The 20,788-nt window shown below is 41.0% G+C and overlaps 1 protein-coding gene across 6 annotated transcripts in view; it reads right to left on the bottom strand.

The window, feature by feature from the left end:
• znf827 (zinc finger protein 827) overlaps positions 1–20,788 on the bottom strand; it is a 102,806-nt gene that overhangs the window by 81,099 nt on the left and 919 nt on the right. The window lies entirely within an intron of this gene.

The following is a 20,788-nucleotide window of genomic DNA, read 5'->3' as shown; positions in this document are numbered from 1 at the left end:
CTGTGATGTTCTGTAGATATCCCTGGATGATTCCAACTACATTCGGAACCTCATAAATAACCCTCACGCTGCACCGACAATGGCTTTCTCTGAGAGGTGACATCACGTCGATGATTTTCCAGGATTTTTTTTGTCCGGCTGCCAAACACTTTCACTCTTTTTAGAGGCGATAGTGTTTCCCTGAAGAGCTACTAACCCATGTCAGTTAAAAAAAAACAGCAACTCTATGCCGACTCTACACGTTGTCCCCATTTAACTGCTGCAGGCGCACAGATGTTAGCCAGGCTAGTTAAATACATTAGCCTATGGCTTCCTCTTGACTTCACCAGTGTGAAAACACACTAAGAGGAGAGTGAAGATGGGGGGGGTTAGCCTGGCTAGCGCATTAAAGGCTAAATAGAGGCAGGCTGTGCACGAGTGAGTGCATAAGATGCCTCCTGCCCTCGCCTACCCACACAGGAAGTGAGGTCATTTCATAGCACTACGCCAAGCAGAGTGCATTCAGCGAAGAGGGACAAAGATCAACATGTTGGCCAGCAGCCATTTTAAGCAGCCTGGAAATATATACATTGCTGATTACTAGTGCTTAGACAATATTATACCACTTTAGTAAGCAGCCTTCACAGTTAATGTACAGTTTGTAGGAACATGTGCCAAGTAATCTGAATTAAAAACTTAATTAAAAGGTGCACAAACTTTCCAATTTCACGCTTTAGTTAGGAATGCTCTGCATGTTCTGGATTTATCCGAACCCACAGGCCATCCACTCTCTCCTCTTAAGATGATTTAAGCTGTCCTTTATTTCCCTACAAAGTAATTTAGTGGCTTTCTAGGAGCGAAACGTGAGCGTCCGGCAATAAATCACGACACTGTTTGGAGTGGCCGTCTGGCAAGACCAACCAGCCTAGGCTCCAAAGGACCACCATCACCACCACCACCTCCATTTCCGCCTCCTCCTCCGCCTCTCTCATGCTCTCCATCCCTCATGCCTGTTAAAGGCTTGTCCTGCAGGGCCTGGATGCACTTGTGTGGTACAACAACAGAGAAACCGCCCAAAGCTCTTAACAGCTTTTCCTCTCCACTTCCTCTCTCCATCTCTCTCTCTCTGCCGCCACCACCAGCTCGCTCTATCGCTCTCCGTTCTGTCTTTCCCAGCTGCACCGGCGAGCTGTTCCGTATGAAACGCTGCCAGCTGAAAGCTCGCTACTCCTGTGAGATTGCTATTACTCAGTGCGAGCGAGGCTCTGCTTAGCCAAAGGGCTGCTCTCCGAGCTGTAGATCTCCATGTTGTGACTTGTCAACACGGGGGGGAAAAAATCGTTAGCAAGACTCAGGCACTTCCATTCCACACAGAGGGAGGGTGGTGGAAGTTCTGATTAATACCAGACAGAACTGGAGCCATTAGGAAAACTTTTATGTTCTACAAGGGAACTCTCTTGATGAAGGAGACAGGGGTATGAAGATCTGTTGCGTACAGTTCCGGAATTGACCAGTCAACCCAATTAATTATTCATGTGTGCATTTTATACAAAAACCAGCTAAATGAAATATAACCGCACTGTCACACAGTAAGATGGCATTCCAGCAATCAGATAATAACATGCGTGACAACTTACAAAATACTTGACAGCAACAACAGCTTTCAACACAACACGGCAGATCATTTCTTGTGATGCTACCTCCGAAGGCAGGATATTTGCAAGAAGACTTAAGTCTCCCCCATTCCACAGAACGACTCGGGAAAACAGTGGATACTTGCCGTTTAGTACAGAATAACAGTTTATTTTATAGATTAAAAATATTGTCCCTGTATCACCACTCATGACAATTTAGACATTTTAGAGAGTAATGAGATGCAGTGTTTCCCATATGCAGTGTTCCTTTGTTTATTGCGGGGGGTAGGTTCCAAAAACATCCCGCAATAAGTGAAACCCGCGAGTAGACAACTTTTTTTATACCATTGTTATATACGTTTTAAGGCTGTAAAACCCCTCACCATACACTTTATACACTTTTCTCAGACAGGCAATAACATTTTCTCACATTTCTCTCTTGTTTAAACACTCTCAAAGTTCACATTTCGTTAGAATTTTAATGATCAACCTACTAGGTTGGAAACAAGAAATTATTAAGTGATTTCATGCGTATTTCAATCCTCTGACCGTGACTCTTCGTCCTGGCGCCATTCGGCTGTAGCGTTTTTGTATCGTTATTAAAACATATTACTCATGTCGTCGTATTTCACTCCTCCTTGTCCTCCATGAACCAAAGATTCATTTACAGTATCCCATAATGGCGCCCTACAGCCCTACAACTTCTGCCAAAAAGTCTTAACTTTTTGTGTGATGGCTGGCTTCCTCTGCCTTTTGGGCGCAGAACGTTTGGTCGACATTGTGGATTTTTCCGAGGAGAAAACTTGCAACCATACAGTATACATGCGGTTAGCTCCTTTAGTTTCTTCTATTGTATACAGTACTGGCCATTAGCAAGCAGCTCACACGGTTAGCTAATTTGCTAGCCAAGAACACAACAAGAGACGGCTTGAAGGAGATTGATTGACAATGGTCTACAGTCAATCATGACGCAGAAGACAATGAGCGGTGCAGACAGAAGAGAGAGAATAGAGAGAGACTGCTAAAGCACAGAACTACAACACTCAACTTCCCACAATGCAATTATTCTTGAAAGGGCCAGGCTCGGCCTCTAACAGCATTAATACGCTGTAAACATTTTTTTTTGCCAAAAGCACTAAAATCGCACAAAAAAAACTTCACAACACAGCGAGTCCCTGAAGGTGAACGGCTATGGAGCGATGAACCATTGTATTTCAATTGCGGCAGCCTGCTCCAATGGCTTCAATGGTTTTGGCGCTACCTGTGGTGGCCGTATACATTGTAACACAGTATTAAAAGTGAAGGTAAGTTTAAGTGTTGTGTGAAATGTTACAAAAGGCTTGATCAAGTGATATTTGCCAGAGAACATTGTCAGTAACAGTAGTTATGAGAAAAATGTATGCATTTACTTCTTTATGCACGTACAGTATAGTTCCATCCACACTGTAATGGCAGCTAGACGTAAAGGCTCGAGGTGCACAATGAAGCATTTAAACCTGACATTACTGACCACCAAAAAGGGCTTGGGTCTTTTCTGTTATAGCTAATAAATTTTTGCCGTCCCGTGGGAGTTTCCCGTGCGATGGCGCTTCATATGCTCAATGAAGTTTGTCATATTAAACTTCCCCAACTGTGTGCCACCACGGGAATCTTGTGCATGACAAGTTTTGCACTCAGCTGCAGTGTCATTTTACTGCCACACAGCTGACATCACTCCTGCTCTTTGCTACTTTGTTAGCACACTAGCAAACGCTGTTGCTGTGATCACATGGGCTCTATCTGGTCGCTGCTGCATAGATGTGCTGGGGTGGAGTCCATAATCAACTGCTTATATCGAAGTGCCACTATCGGAGATTTGAGATGCAGGCCGATGTAATCTGATATTGGGTTGTTGGTTTTTGCTGATATCGGCCTGATATCCGATATCAATATCAGGACATCCCTACAAATTAGACAGTGACCAAGCTAAACAACCAATGACTTGTATCTCCATTGCCCACTAGAAATGTCGTTAAAAATACGTCCCCTCCCACATTGAATTTTCTTTTGAAAATGAGCAAAAATTTGTTTATTATTGTAAAGACAAAAGCAAATCAAAGTCTGAATGATTTACCCAGATCACAATAAAGTGGCTAAATTAGCAATTAAACTGTGAATTATGAAGACTGCAGGGAAAACATTACACATACAGCATACAGTGATGGCTTTGAAAAGATTTACATTTCTTAAGTCAGTCCTTTGTGGTGTGTTAAATAAATACTAATCAATAAAATAAATACTTTTGCTGGAGATAGTTTTTTTATTGCAGAAACCTGACATCCTGCTATGATCAAATCTATCAAAAAGTTGACTTCTGTTACTCACTTTTTAAGTATGTAGCATTAAAGTGCTTGGGGTTTTCTTTAAGGTCCGACAAATGGTTTCCTGATGAATGCAATATGTAATTTATTGACAAATTATGGGTGAAGTTATGGGTGTAGCAGTATGGTGTCAACCAAAGTCAGGAACCGGTTTGTGGTCTAGCTATGTGTCAGAGCACTGGATACAAAAATAACATCAGCGTGTTTTCCATTGGTTGTACTAATCTCATGTTCACAATCCGGACAACTACAGAAGGCTTTGTCTTTAAACTATCAATCTACACGATTGACAAGAATGGTTTGTCACGCCATTGCACCAGAGATTTTTTTTAATACACAAATGCATCCTACCTACAAAAGGCATGCTCGCTAATAGAAACCCATGTCATGAATCTCAGGTGTGCAGTCTTTGCCCTGATGTTAATGCCAGAGGAAGTTAGGAACCCTGCAGTTATTGAGTCAGCACAGCATTGGTGACTTTTATGCACCTCGGTACTCGGTGACCCCGCTCTGGAACTTTCCACGGTCTACAACTTTGTGGCTGAGCTGCTGCGGTTGGCACAGTACAACACCCACTTTGTGAGACTAACACTACTTAGAAAATTGATTTTGGAATATCTGAGAGGGAGGAAATGACACAAGACAAATTGTTGCAATTGTGGCATCCTATTATAATATGACGCTAAAAAGTCAATGCTTGGTTCTTGAATGGCAAATGGGACTATTGTGACAGTTGATTCCAATGATTAGATATTGTTATGCATTATGGGTGTGGCTATTCGTTCGCTACATCGATGCATTGATTTACATTTTTTACATCTCTGATTTACGTTTTTAAGCACTTTTAATGATAACGACTCGATAAGGACAATAAAGACATTCAGTTTCCGTCGTCATTGTGACTTCATTGTCTTCCATGTATGTGGTGGTCATGGGAGTTGTAGTGGACCTGTGAAATACAGTTGATTCGCTTTTTCTTCTTTTGGCCAATTAATTAACTTCATTTGGTATTCGTATTTAACTCATCTGAAACTGCTTTTAAGTGACATTTATACGGATAACATCAAAAGTAAGGACGTTTTGTATGCCTGGTAGTTTATGGTCGAGTAGCAGTGACGCTTAGTGACGTCATCATCCAGCGCGGCATGTCCAGATCAAAACATACGCTCACACACGCAGAAGCGATAAATGGCACGACCTTGCGTGTGCCAGGGTAGGACGGAGAAAAGAGAAAAGGCTGGGAAGCCGTAATTTTTGTTGACCGTTTATTAGTTTTGTTACACATTTAAAGTACACTTGATTTTCGGATGTATTCTTCTTTTGCATTACCACATTTCCTTACACTGCTGCACACCATCTGCCATCACTTCACATGCAAAGCATCTGTTTGCTCTCCCGGTTTGGTCTCATCATTATCAAAACTTATTACCATAAACCCACCACACCATGGTATCCTGTTCAGTGTCTCTGTTAAGTGCGTCATCAGCATGGAGGACCCATCCCGACCCCCTCAGCGGCAATAGGTACAAATAGGCCACATTATTTGCTAGTTGCTGCACCGTTCTTTCAAATGGCTGCTCTGATCAGGATTATCAGCACAAAAAAAAGCACCTGCTTCCATCAGCCATACAGATGAACACCTTTCAACACCTAATTGAGGGTACCATATCACATTCATTTGCTGAGGAATTTGCATAATGTCCCTCACCTTAGGGTGCAAAGTGCAGGTTTGGATTGCACTATTTAAAGTAAATAATTTATCATGGCAAACTATACCACCCTCTGTTCATCCTGATTTTCTATTGCATTTTTTGTAGTCATTGATAATTTATTCTCTATCAAGTATGTCAGCATTATTAATCATTTGTACCTGACTCCCTTACAAAAAACAACGTGAATCTAGGAAGCTGCACTGTCCAGTATCCAGGTAGTTATTTCACAGACACACTGATTGAATTTTTGGCCAAAAAGTTACTAAATCAATTAAATTTACTGAATCATTTCGGAATCATTCCTTTTCTAATAGGATGTCAGCCTCTGCATACATTGCTCCAAAATTATCAACAAACTATAATGCCAGTGCTTGTGGTTAAGGGAGATGTAGTCACCAATGCGATTCCAATCGTGTTATTAAAGTAAGATATTTTTATGACACCCTTATTTTGTCGACACAATTAGGCAGGATGTGGCAAACAGCACTCTTATTATGAAGGCCGGAAGTGTGTTGCGTGTGTTGACAATGTCACTTGCCGGTTAATACGAGCTTGGGTACAAGAAAAAACGTGTCTCTCGTCTTTTTTCACTCCGAACTTGCACAATTTCAGCGGGCATTGTAAAATGCTCACTTAAATTAAAGCGGTAAAACACAGCATGGTGTAAACACACTCATCCAGCCTGAGCCACGCACACACAGAGCCGCACGAGGATGCGCGGCTGAACTAAGCTAACCCAGCTAGCTTCCAGTCACGGTACGTAAGAGAGGAGTTTCTATGTTTTTTCCATCAACTTTCGCCAGTGTTTTAGGCTGCCCAGGCTAGTTTTTGTGATGAGTTTCCGCCACAATTTAAGCAGCCTGGCGGGGAAATCCTTCCCCACAAGAATGTTCCTTCTCTTCATGATGACAGCATTTCATTCACATTTTGTCCATTTCCGCAGGATTCTGCATTTAACAGTAAATTCTGTTTTTATTGGCCAATTCCACAAACCCGTTAACGCGGAAATCATAGGGCTCTAGCGGCTGTAGTGTTAACTATACCGGAAAACAAGGAAAACAACCTCACAACTAATGGAGCTTCATTCAGTATTCTGAATCTTTTCATTGGTCTTGCGGCTAGCATGTCGAAGTGCTGCAAACGTTCATTTATTTGTGGCAGGCGGCCGCCACGATTGCAAAAAGCTTCGCCCTCACTCGCATTCACATTATAATCAGACGGTCTGAGTAGCTTGTTGTTACAACCCTGTCTAGTAGATGGCAACATAACTCACAGTCAGAGGCACTTCAGCTTGCTTAAGGAAACGGTACTTCAATTGAGATATTAGATGTATAATGATATGCACTAGGGATGCTCCAATCAGGGTTTTATGCTGCCATGAGTGAGACTGGCCGATAGCGATCACATTGATGAACTCAATTTTTCAATTTATTTATAATGAATGATATTGGTCAGGGGCACTCTTAGACAATTCCAGGGGCCACTAGCAAATAGGTAATTATTAAAAAATAAGCTTTTGGGTGGATTGTCTTTATGTTTATTAAACAACCACACACAAATAGTGTTTTGAGGACAAGACATAATTAGTATAACGACAACAAGATGACGTTCTTCAGTGACACTTGAAAGTTTGTATTTTCCCCAAGTGATTCCTAACATAAAACTACATATTAAAAGACGTATTCCAAGTTCAAGTGCAAACCCCAAAAAGTTATTACTGGGATGATTCTAAGTCACCCTAGTGTCTATACGTGCTCAGTCATTTGTCACCAGCAGCAAATAAGGTTAACATTTATGTGTCAGTATTGATCCAAACATAGGGTCCTTGCTACTTTGGTGAAACTGGGCCCATTAAACCTTAGCCCGCCAACTGTTAATCCTCATCAGCCTCAATGATTTCAGCTACTATCAAAACACAGTGCGGCGCTGCCGATGAGAAGAGATGCCCTAAAAGCAAGTGTTTGCGCTCCCTGTGACAGCGCGTGGTGTGGATTCATTTCCCAGTTCAAGCTTGTGTATCATTATTCGCTTGAGCTGCGATCGAACGACATAGACCAGAGACCCCAATGACCATCCATCTGAGCAGGCAGGGCTTGTGTGTGCGTGTTTGTGTGTGTGGTGTGAGAGTAGGGGGATTCTTGGCAGAATATTTCCCTTAAATTTTATGCCAAGGGCGAAATGGAAACCTCCTCTCATTTTCCTTTCCTCTTAATCCAGTGTTTTCAAGTCCGGGCCCCACCAAGGTCATTATAATCATAGCTAGTGGAAGGCAGCCAGAAAGCCGCCATGGCAGTTAGGTAGACAACGACCCAGCCATCAGCTGGTGGCTGACAATGGAGAGCAGAAAAACTGGCGAGCAGCAATGTTAAAAATGTTAAATGTTTTAGATGGGGATATGCGGTGGCGGCGATAGCAAGATGCTTAGTTGCTGCGCCTCTATTCAATGAACTGCCGAGTCAACTATAGTTGTTGGGTGCATGGTCTACAAAAGCAAGTAGCCGCCATCTATAATTAGCGCCAAGTCATAAAACCCGGGCATTAACAGCTATGGCTGTAGGCAACCTCCAGTTTTTTGTAGTACTTCACATGGTCATCATATAGTAGCATTATCTACGCATGCAAACTCGTGTGTTGCTGTACTGTTGTTTGCAAGGATTCATCCGTAGTATTAATTCTGGCTGAGCAGTTTGTGCCTTACTGCTATTACAATATTGGTTCTGTTGCTGCTGTGTTTTGGGCGTGGGCTGGTTACCGGTTTTAAGGTATACCACGGTACGAAAAAGTTGTGTTTTCAAAACAGCTAAAATAGTCATACCATCACACCGTCCTACAGTATGAGAGAAAGTGGAGGTCCACTGTGTGTAAATACTTGGTCACGTCCTGTGTTATTCCTCGCAGTTGGAACTGGGCTTTGTGTTGAAACCACGGGCATGAGCTGTGTTGCCAAAAGTTGGCAACTTCACCGTCGCAGCATAGCTAGCAGCGACGTTAGATGCCTCGTTAGCATCAGGTGGCGCTGGTGTGACAAGACGTGTGCCCTCGTAGAGTTTTGCATCCCGTCGCATGTAGATTTAGTGTGTATTTCACATGTGGTCGGACCTGTCACGATAACAAGTTTTGCTGTACGATAATTGTCCTACAAATTATTGTTGATAATCGATAATATTGACAAAATTTTTTTGACAATTTTTTCATTATTTATGTGGCACAACAAAGCAAGTACATTACATCAAAATCAATACAATTTAATTTCTCAAGAGTATTTGACATTGTAATTGTAATGGCAAGAGCTTTTAAATTAAATAAATTAACATAATAGAAAAACATAAAACAAAAAAAGGCACAAAAAACAATTAAAATAAAATGGACTCTTTTAGCAAAAGTTGCACTCACAATTATAACCAAAAACTAAAAAATAGACACTGTCTCTGTTAAGAAAAAACTCTCCAATAAAAAGCACAACAATAAATACAATAAATAAAATTGAGTATAAAGTCTCTGTAAACAAAACTGTTTTACAACATGCACAGCAGCACTTGCAGAACTTGAAGTCGTCATTCCACCGGTACTTCCTCGCTGTGGGCATACTGTAGTTGTTCGTCGACATTTACACACGTCAAGGGTCACCAAATGTGGAGATGTGATTCAGAACAAGACAGAAGCCTAGGATAAGTGGTGTAAACCGTTTACTCTCCACTGAACAACAAAATACAACTACTTAGAAACAGTCGCTAACAACAATCACATGAACTGGAAACAGAAGCAAAACTTGGCAAGGCAAGCAAATGAATAAAAACTCAGCATACATAATCAAATACACAATCCAGCAAACACACAATCCACTAATTCCAAAACTCTTGTGGACAAGTTGTGACCTGCACATTCACCATTTTAGCTAATGTGGCTGTTCAGTGTACATATTTTGGCCAAAGCATTTAGTAGAATGGGCACAGTGAGGCATCAATAACCCTTCTCATATAAACTAACCAAAAAGTCCACTTTGAACTAACCTAAAAGTTTCTACGTTCCCTTTTCAGAGGTTGGTGTGAGTCACTTGCGACATGACTACATTTTTTTGGGTATAACAGCTACTGATGTCATGATGCCGCCTCATAGGCAGCAAGCTGTGTGACAGATCGGAAATAAAGGCAGTCTAATTGTAACCTAAACATGTGCTTTGATGCCTTAGTGGGGCATCACCTCTGATAGTTTATAACTGTTGCAATGCCTCGTGCCTTATAAGGCCTTGAGACTGGGAGGCAGTGACCTTTACAGTTGTGTGAAGTGTACTACAATACACAGTGGAAACATCGTTGAACGTTCCTTGTGGAATTTATGGACGGGGCTGCTAATAAGGAAGTAAAATGATACAAATACAAAAACACCAGACAAGGTCAAAGAAGGAAGAAGAATAGTTTTCACTATGGCACCAAAGGTCATGTTTACTTGTCAGGAGTGAAGGCGCCATACTGTACTGTGACCTCCATTGCTGGCTTATGCACTCATACACACGCACACACACGAATACATTTGCATGCTCACTTTAACATGCCGCACATAAACAATAAGTCTTCCCGAAGCATGAGCGGGTAGGAGATTTTGGCGGTATGATAACCTTAGGCAAAAATATTATGGTTTCACAGTATCACGGTTTGTTATTATAATTACAGCTCTAAAATGTGTTATTCTAAAATATCCTTATGGAAAAGAAGAGGGAAAAAACGTTTATGTTGAACAGTCATTTAATATATGTATTTAAAATAAATAACCCCAAATAACTGAATTCTTTCTAAATAAATTATAAATAAAGTACAGTCTACTGTGGCTAATCCAAAAAAAGCAAAATGCAAATAAACATACAACATAAATAACAATATATAAATTAAAAAAAAACTTTAAATATTAAGTTACTTGTCCACAAGAGTGTTTCGGAGTTGTTGGATTGTGTATTTGATGAGTTTTGATTAATTTGCTTGTGTAAGACATTGACCAAGTTCCACTTCCGTTTCCGGGTCATGTGAATGTTGTAGCAACTGAGACGTTGATCACTGGTTGTTGCTTGCTGTTCAGTGGAGAGTAAACAGTTTACACCACTTATCCTCGACTCCTGTCCCATTCTGAATCACATTTCTACATTTGGTGACCCTCAACGTGAGAAATACATGGATCGACAACAGCGCAGCCGTACCGGCGCCACTCGATGGTGACGAGGCAGCTAACGTCGCTGATATCTATGCCGAAGTTGCCCAACTTTTGGCAACAGAGCCTACCCCCGTGGATTCAACACATCAAAGCCCAGTTCTGACTGCAAGGAATAACAGAGGATGTGACTTAAGTATTTAAACAAAGTGGACATTGGAGGCTCCGCTAGGGTGTTGTTGCCTGGGTAATGACACCACACCGACTGACAGCAAATGACAAGGGTTGTGGACACGCCCAACTCTGACAGTTTTTTCGCTGACAGTTTGTGGACTGAGGAAGGGAAACGGCATCTCATTCAGAAAAGGCTTTAATTTGCCCAATAGGCTGCATGACAGAAGTTTTTTAACTTTACGGACGCTTACGTCAGCGTTTCCTCTTACATTAATATAGATTTGGCGCTACCCGTTCACCCTTGCTCATAAAAACATAACAATTTGAACGCACAAAAAAACGACAAAATGAAGCGAAAGGAGAAAGTTCTTAGATGTGAACATATTTGTTTCGCTTGACACTGTGCATCCAGTAAACAGACGCTTATACTTTTTTCAACACAAAATCATTCATTTTATTCCACTGTCATGTTAATAGCATAAAAAGATCAATTATTTAGTACACTATTGCAAACAACAACCAAATAATAAATTGTTAAATAAGTATCTTAATGTGTTAATTAAAACTGAGCATATTACTGTATAGTTGCACAAACAGTGTCTGGTGGTGCTGGTGCTTTCACTCACCTGGAGAAAATAGCAGGTGTTTAGTAGGTGTAAGGCATTGATTTTGCACAAATGGACGATCAGAAGGTGACTAATTAAAGCAGGGTTTCTATTAGAGCAGAGTCTGCTGTTAAAGGAAATTTACTATTACACCGGGGCAGATGAACCCTGCATGTATCCTCTCCTTATTTAACATGGCATTAACCGAGACGCCTTTAATACAAAAGATGCAGCTACAGTGAATCTAGTTTATGTTGGCACTCATACGACTGGCTAACTGACGTTACCAGTTGTCGACATAACTGAAAGCATGACTTTGGCCAGAGGAGCCAGAGGACAATGTACAATAATAAAGCATTTTTTAACCTGCGGCAGTTTGATAAAATTGTTTTCTTCCATATAAGCATATTTTTATTTTGATTAATCTGTTTTCATACAATACTTTATACTCTTATCTCAAAATGAGATATCTCAAATTTTATATTGACAAGAGCGGTCAACAATGTATGTCAGCATCGACTATGTATGTTGATGTGGACTTAAGAGCACTTTTTGTAACAAGAAGTACATGGTGGACCGGGAAAGTTGGTTGTCATGGACGGGCTGTCGTAAATGGGACCGACTTAAGCAGGTTCCACTGTAGTTTAAGAATCTGTAGGTCGTGGAAATATGGCATAGTTGGATGCATGCCAATAGGTGACATGCAGGAAAGCACACCTTGTTTCAGATACTTAAATCGACCTCAAACTATAATAATATAACACAACAGTTCAACAGAACATTCAAATTAAAGTCTGATTTGACAGTATTAACTATCTATAAACAATGAACATGAATTCGAAAAATTCAACCTTATATAAAATGGACTTGCCAAAGCATCGTGGTCTATAAATGCACCGTGTTGCAGACTGTTTTTTTTTTACAAAGATGGTGGAAAAAACATCTAAATTGTTCCGCAAAAATGCAAAGAATAGCTTAGACACTTCTTTATACAAGCCAGCAGCAAATATCTACATGACAGTTGTTTTGTACCAACCCAAGCGCTACCCTCTCTCCCTCCCTTCATCCCCATACCTTCCTTCTGTTTTTATTATTCAGTAGGTGAGAACTAGCCAGACAAGCACAATCTCCCGTTGTCTGCAGCACGTGTGAAATGACAACACGAAGCTGATTCTTCTTGCCACAATGTGCCGCCAGTTCATGTGTGAGAACAGGTCTTCCTTTACTCCTTTAGCTGCACATCGGCCCACTAGCCAAACATCTCTTTCACAGTTGCATGTGCATGTCACCTTCCTGTCCTACAACAGCAGCCTGTCTGCAAGTTCAAGCTCGGCTAGCGCACCTGAGCAGGACAATGTTGTTAAAACCATACAGTGAAACCTCCAGATTGTACAACAAAAATATTTAGAATAAATAGGCCTCCAAAGCTGAACAAAAACACAGATGCATCACATCATGCGTCCAAGTCCAATATTGACATCGGCTATTGGTCCAATATCAGCCAAAAAAAAGGTATCGGATTATATCGGCCTGCATCTAAAATCTCTGATATTGGCACTCCGATACAAGCATTCCATTCCAGACTACGCGCCAGCACTTCTCTCCAGCATTAGCCCTTCTCTTCAGCATGCAGAACCCTGATCATACCAACAGTGTGTGCTAGCGTGTTTAGCAGGGAGCAGGAGTGATGTCAGCTGTGTGCCTGTGTTTTTCATTAAAGTCCGTAAAAGACATTGCAGCTGAGCGCAAAACTTGTCATGCACATGTTTCCCGTTGAGGCACAGAACCAGGGAAGTTTAATACGACCAATCTCATCACGCATTTGAAGAAGGATTTTTGCAACTCCACGGCTTCCTGAAACAGCCACCACTGTTTGACATATTTGCAATGCGTGGGAAACTCCCACGGGACGGCAAAAAGTCATTGGCTTTAAGAGTAAAAAAAAAAAAAATCGCCAGCCCCTGTCAGTGGTAGGTAATATCAGATTTAAAAGCTTCACTGAGCACGTCGAGCGTCACTACATTATGCCTATTGTGGATAAAACTATACACTAGATGCATCAAGAAGTAGATGGATCAGTTTTTCTCATATCTGCTGTTGCTGACTATTATTATCTGAACAATATCACTTGATCAAGGCTTTTCTAACATTCCACTCTACAAAACAAATCATAAAAGTATGTATGATTTGTGCTGACATTGATATTGGTATCGACCGATAGTCAAGGCTGCAACATCGGAATCGAATCGGAAGGGAAAAAGTTGTGTCGGTACACCCCATCAACGAGTGTGTTTTGCTTTTTATTTAAATTTGTGCAAAACTCCCACAAGAAGGGTACGAGTAAACAGTAAAGAGGAAAATCAGAAACTCAACATTCTTACTGCAATGTAGTGACAAAATGACTGTAATGTGTCCTGGCTGCTGGGTACAATACCAACAATAGGTTCATCTAGGAACAACAGAATGTCCACCTCAAGGCGTGCTGTGCTTTGTCTTAAAGATAACAATCATAACCAGAAATCCTGGTCTCTTATTCAGATTAGCCACTCTGTCAGTCAGGTGTTTGATGCACGGGTCTCTGTCCTGGCTGCTCAGTACAAGACAGCTCAGTCAACAATAACAATAATAAAAGAGAAGTGGAATGGCTGCGATTGACTGGCGACCAGTCCAGGGTGTACCCTGCCTCTCGCCCAAAGTCAGCTGGGATAGGCTCCTGCATACCCCCGCCACCCTAGTGAGGTTAATAAGCAGCATAGAAGATGGATGAATGGATGGATGGAGAAGAGGAATGTACATCTTGGGGTGAGAGCTGCCTTTAGTATTTATGTGGAGCAACTTCATCCACCTCATTGCTGCGTTTGCTTGTTTTATGATTAATAGGGATTAGATTATTTTTACACTTGTATGACAGCAGCAACAACTCAGAGGAGGGGGAACAAACAACACTGTTTTGATTATAGCAGAACAGCTGGCATGATGTGACATTTAAGAAAGCATCATTATATGCATGCAATGAGACATCATGGTGGGTGTATCACTCAACCTCATACCAATATGACTAACTGCATGTAGTGAGGAAAGAAGAGGATCATTCCTTCACTAATCATTGCAAGCACAAGCAAACCCCTAGCGGCCAGAGTGTGTAACTGCAACTTTTACTCCAATTCCTAAGTCTCCTATAATGCTTATACCTGGAGTGTATATGCTGTTTGAACTGTTGTCCTCGGGAGAAAAATGTGCAATATTAAAGATGACTGAAATACTGTGCAATATCTGTATACTGTGCAATATCATTTCACTACTCATACTCATTAACATATCACTTCATTTTTAATCTTTTTTTTCTCTTATTTTATTCTATGCCGTAAATATGTATATATTGTGTGGTGGATTTATATTTTTCTACATTTTTATATTTACATACTGTACATGTCTGCAAGGAGCTGCTTTAAATCTCATTGTACAGGTGTATAGTGACAAAAAAGGCTATTCTGTCGTGGTCTATACAATGTTTCCCCTGGGATTTTTTTAAGATGTGGTGGTGGGCTGCTTTTTCGTGCTGCTGCTGCTGCGTAGCTGTGGCAGGATTTTTTTTTTAATATTTAAATTTCCTGTCGCTTACAATGTCAACATTAGGGGCGTTTTCACAGGCTTGAGCAACAATTGCATTAATTAACTTTTAAATGCCTTTCTCTCTGCCTTTTCTTCCAATCCTTATCTGTCAAGTGCCAACAGGGCAGACAGGTTAAAAGTTTTTATGATATTTGATAGATACAGTATTTTATTTCAAATTAATTGTGGTCAATATGTAAATAATAGGCTATACAAGTATCTACATAGCACAATCACACTCTTTCAGTCTGTGGGCTACTGTCAAAAATAACACGTTAACGGCGGTAACTAATTTATTTCATTAATTACGTTAAATTTTTTGTGTGTGATTAACGCATGGGCACCAGAGCAAGCACGCCTCCGTTATGACAGCAGGCAGAGTTCTCTGTGGAGCGTTCCTACACCGTCACACAAAGTCTGACGCTGTTTTATAACTTCATTCTGACCTGAACACATCAGCAGCAGTGCAATTCCAATACCATATACTGTACGTATCTCCAACTCTCTAGCCCGTTCATCATGGGAACGACACTTCCTCATTCTCATTACAAGACTGCGAGATGCATTCAGGGACACTCGGAACATCGCAAAAAACGGCTTTATAATGCGTGTGTGTGTAAACAAACAGGGAGCCAAAGAAAAACATGAAGTGGATATTCTTATCACTCACTTCGTAATTCTTAATTCGGATGTACAATTTGCTGCATTTAAGTATGCTGGAAAATACACTGAAAACAAGTATATGTACCTTGCATGATGTCTTTGAACGCAACCTCTCATTGATCATAATAACACAGTTTAAAGTGTGATTCAAACATTCTGCTGCTATTAAAAAGATTAGAGTTAGACAAATACAGTACATTTTTAGACTTGTGTGGTATGTTTTAGCTTGTTTGATATATTCAGTTCATTTGGAGAAATTAATACATACAAATATATACTGTATAATCCTGTCCTGTCATTTAGCTTTCTGTTCATTAAATACAGTAAAAATGGGCATATTTCAGACATAGTTGCTAATGGTGATTAATTATGATTACTTCATTTAAAAACTATGATTAATCTCATTAAAATGTTGTATCATTTGACAGCTCTATATATTTTACTTATAAATATATAAAAATAGATTTTTATAAAAATATTATAAAAATAGAGTATTGTACATGTACATCAGGGGTGCACAGAATAAAAATGATCTACCTCTTCCTATAAAACACATAGCATACATAAAATCTAACTGGTGCTAATGATTAGTATTTCACATTCACAATTTCAAAGTTTACAGGTCATCAAAATAGTTGATATCAGATATATTTCAGTAATTAACAATTCAAATCAATATGGCAATACAGATAATGACACATAATTCCTCATAGTTGTGTACATAAACTGAGTAATATGTCTGTGAAAATAGCTACGTAGCATTCATCATGTATTACGTCCAGTTATCATTTGCTATACAACACTACAGCTAGTGTATACCATGGACATAGATAGACGCTGCATCGAGTGGGTTTGTCCACTGCTACGATACGTCAACGTTGCCGCCGTATTTGATGTATCAAGTCTACGCTGTAAATGCACTTACTTTCATAAAGCGCCTTTCTACAAAAAATGTAAGTTAATTCCTCTCGTTTTTACCTTCACACACGCACTAATATACTTCGGAAACAGCACCATCAAAATCACATTGTACAAAAACAAAAACAATCACATTGTTTTAGGTGCCTCGCTGTTTCCCAAGGATATTAGTGTGTGTTTGACTATAAACGAGAGGAATTAACTTAAATATCTTTGTAGAAAGGCGCTTTATGAAAGAAGTATACTTATTTTCATTCACTTACAGCGCTGCCTTGACACATCCAATATGGCGGCGACGTTGACATACGGCTCAGCGCTCCATGCAGCTTCTATCTATGCCTATGCTGTATACGAGAGATGAAAAGGATTATGCAAAAGACAATGCAGCCGTAATCAAGGCAACCTATTAAGCAGTTTTCAGCAATGGGCATATTTTCCAATTCATCGTGAAATAGTAGTTTAACAAACGAACTTGGAGAGAACACATTTCTATAGTAGACTTCATGACGCGAAGCGCAGCCATGAAACGATTGACTTTTTTTCTACGTAAGTAGTCGCTACAAGCGAACGGGTAACTTTTGTTATATACTGCTCAAAAAAATTAAAGGAACACTTCGAAAACACATCAGATCTAAACTGGGGGGAAAATGATCTTGAATATCTTTCCTGATAATAAGTGGGTGATGTATTAGTAACAAAATGATTCCACATAATTTGATAGAAATGAAAATGATCACCCTATAGAGGGGGGAAATCAAAGACACCCCAAAAATGAATGTGAAAAAATGATGCAGCATACTGGTCCATTTTGCCAAAATGTCATTGTAGCAACTCAAAATGATTCTCAGTAGTTTGTGTGGCCCCCACGTGCTTGTACGCATGCCTGACAACGTCGGGGCATGCTCCTAATGAGACTACGAATGGTGTCCTGGGGGATCTCCTCCCAGATCTGGACCAGGGCATCAATGAGTTCCTGGACAGTCTGAGGAGCAACCTGGCGGCGCCGGATGGACCTAAACATAATGTCCCAGAGGTGTTCTATTGGGTTTAGGTCAGGTGAACGTGGGGGCCAGTCAATGGTATCAATTCCTTCATCCTCCAGGAACTACCTGCATACACTAGCCACATGAGGTCGGGCATTGTCGTGGACCAGGAGGAACCCAGGTCCCACTGCACTAGCGTAGGTTCTGACAATGGGTCCAAGGATTTCATCCCGATACCTAAGAGCAGTCAAGGTGCCATTATCTAACCTGTAGAGGTCTGTGCATCCTTCCAGGGATATGCCTCCCCAGACCATCACTGACCCACCACCAAACCGGTCATGCTGAATGATGTTGCAGGCAGCATAACGTTCTCCACGGCATCTCCAGACCCTTTCACGTCTGTCGCATGTGCTAAGGTTGAACTTGCTCTCATCAGTGAAGAGCACAGGGCACCAGTGGTGTAGTTGCCAATTTTGGTGGTCTATGGCAAATGCCAGTCGAGCTCTACGGTGCTGGGCAGTGAGCACAGGGCCCACTACAGGACGTCGGGCCCTCAGGCCACCCTCATGAAGCCTGTTTCTGATTGTTTGGTCAGAAACATTCACACCAGTGGCCTGCTGGAGGTCATTTTGTAGGGCTCTGGCAGTGCTCATCCTGTTCCTCCTTGCACAAAGGAGCAGATATCAATCCTGCTGAGGGTTGAAGGGCCTTCTACGGCCCTGTCCAGCTCTCCTGGAGTAACTACCTGTCTCCTGGAATCTCCTCCATGCGTCCAGGTACCGCAGTGATGCCCTGGTCCAGATCTGAGAGGCGATCCCCCAGGACACCATCCGTAGTCTCATTAGGAGCATGCCCCGACGTTGTCAGGCATGCGTACAAGCACGTGGGGGCCACACAAACTACTGAGAATCATCTTGAGTTGCTACAATGACATTTTGGCAAAATGGACCAGTCTGCTGCATCATTTTTTCACTTTCATTTTTGGGGTGTCTTTGATTTCCCCCCTCTATAGGGTGATCATTTTCATTTCTATCAAATTATGTGGCATCATTTTGTTACTAATACATCACCCACTTATTATCAGGAAAGATATTCAAGATAATTTTTCCCCCAGTTTAGATCTGATGTGCTTTCCAAGTGTTCCTTTAATTTTTTTGAACAGTGTAGATACAAGCATCTTACCGCTGAGTTAGTTTATCCGTAATCAAAATAATAAATATGAAAGTTGCATTATCCGTGTGTAGCTGCCGACATCTGTTCTCCACATTTTTTATGCCGCCGCCGTGACACAGGAGCTAATCAGGAGGGGGGTTAATATCCGCTGACAGATGTAATATGACATCTACGAAGTGACGGTTATGATGTAGGTGACATGTGACCAACACTACCTTTATGATCACCGTAATAGGCACACCTGATATAGCATATATGTCCATTCATACACTTTATTACTTAACATTGTTTTCATGTAAAAAAAAAAAAACCCAAGTCATTTCCAAGGTGTGGCGGCTTTTAATGAGCCTGGCGCCCCGCCACGATCCACTACATGTAGCAGAAAGCTTGCTATACATGGTCTACCTCTGCTATCTAATAGCATAAAACATTGGTGTTAACAGCTGTGGCAGGAGGCAACTTCCTGATGTTTTTTTTTTTTTTTTAATTAAAGCCACAATTGAAGTATCATGAGTGGTTAGCATTCATGTTACACTTGCCGTACTGTTGCTTACAACTGGGGGTATTAATGCTGTTTGCGCCTTACTGTCACTGCAACATTGGTTCTGTTGTTATTGTATTAAGTGATAATTGTTAATAAATGGCTGCATGGTAACAAAGAGATTATGTTATGAATATAGCAAACGACTGAATCATGATGGTGGATGCATCACACATTTGCATGTCAATATGACTAACTGGGCAGCAAAAAAGAGGCAAGAAGAGAATCATTCCTAAACTTATCATTGCAGCCATAAGCGCCCTTTTATTGTTGGTAGCAGCTATTGCTTCTAAAAACTCGCCCAACTGTTGTTTACAATTAACTTATCAGTGATATTAATGCTGGCTGGGCAGTTTGCTCCTTACCGCTATTACAACATTGGTTCTGTTGCTGCTGTGTTGTGCAATATACTTGTTAATAATTACCATGTAAAGAAATAGTTATTCCTTCACTAATCATTGTTTAACTGGAGCTTTCCTTCCCTGTTCCCTGCACTGATGAAAACAGCCAAACATAAAGAACATTCTTTATTATGGAGGGTAAACATTTGGGAAGTGGAAGCATGCTAGCAAAAAGCTAACAATCACTCGGGTCTCTAATTAAAACATTGGCATCATGACTAGTCTGCATCCAGCAGCTTTATCTACCTCTGCATGCACTTTAAAGTAAATGAAATCTAAAATCCCTGCCTGTTACACTTGCATCACTGTTGTCTACAATGAACTCATCAGCAGTACTTAATGCCAGCTGAGAAGTTTGCGCTTTACCGCTATTACAACATTGGTTCTGTTGCTGCTGTATTCTAACTTTTTAATAATGGCCCTTTGGTCAAAGAGACTTATGTTGTGGTTATAGTGAGTCATCATGGCAGACGCATCACTCAGTGATTCCACACATTTGCATATGACTAACTGAAAAAAAAAAGAGATGCTCACTCATCAGTGCAACCGCAAGCAATCCCCTAGCGGCCAGAGCGTGTAACTGTAGCCTTCCTCCCCAATTCCCTGCACTGATAAAGGGATCCAAACATAGGGCACATCCATTATTATGGAGGGTCAACATTTAAAAGCAAGCTAGCAGCAAGAAGGAGAGATGTTATTAAAAGGTGGCTACTGCAGCACGACTGTAGCATTTGTCCCTCCTGGTCTATTGATCGGAGTCTGTCTGCAATGAACGGCTGCAAAGGCAAGAAGAATAAGAAGAGGACGAGGAGAAGGGGGAGGAGGTGGACAAGGAGGAGGGGAAAACCCTAAACTTCAGGTGACCGATCATGGCCACATTTCTTGACAGCCAGC

The sequence above is a fragment of the Dunckerocampus dactyliophorus genome, chromosome 6 (genome assembly GCF_027744805.1).
Source record: "Dunckerocampus dactyliophorus isolate RoL2022-P2 chromosome 6, RoL_Ddac_1.1, whole genome shotgun sequence".
NCBI classification, from domain to species: domain Eukaryota; kingdom Metazoa; phylum Chordata; class Actinopteri; order Syngnathiformes; family Syngnathidae; genus Dunckerocampus; species Dunckerocampus dactyliophorus.
This window is presented reverse-complemented; position numbering and strand designations above follow the sequence as displayed.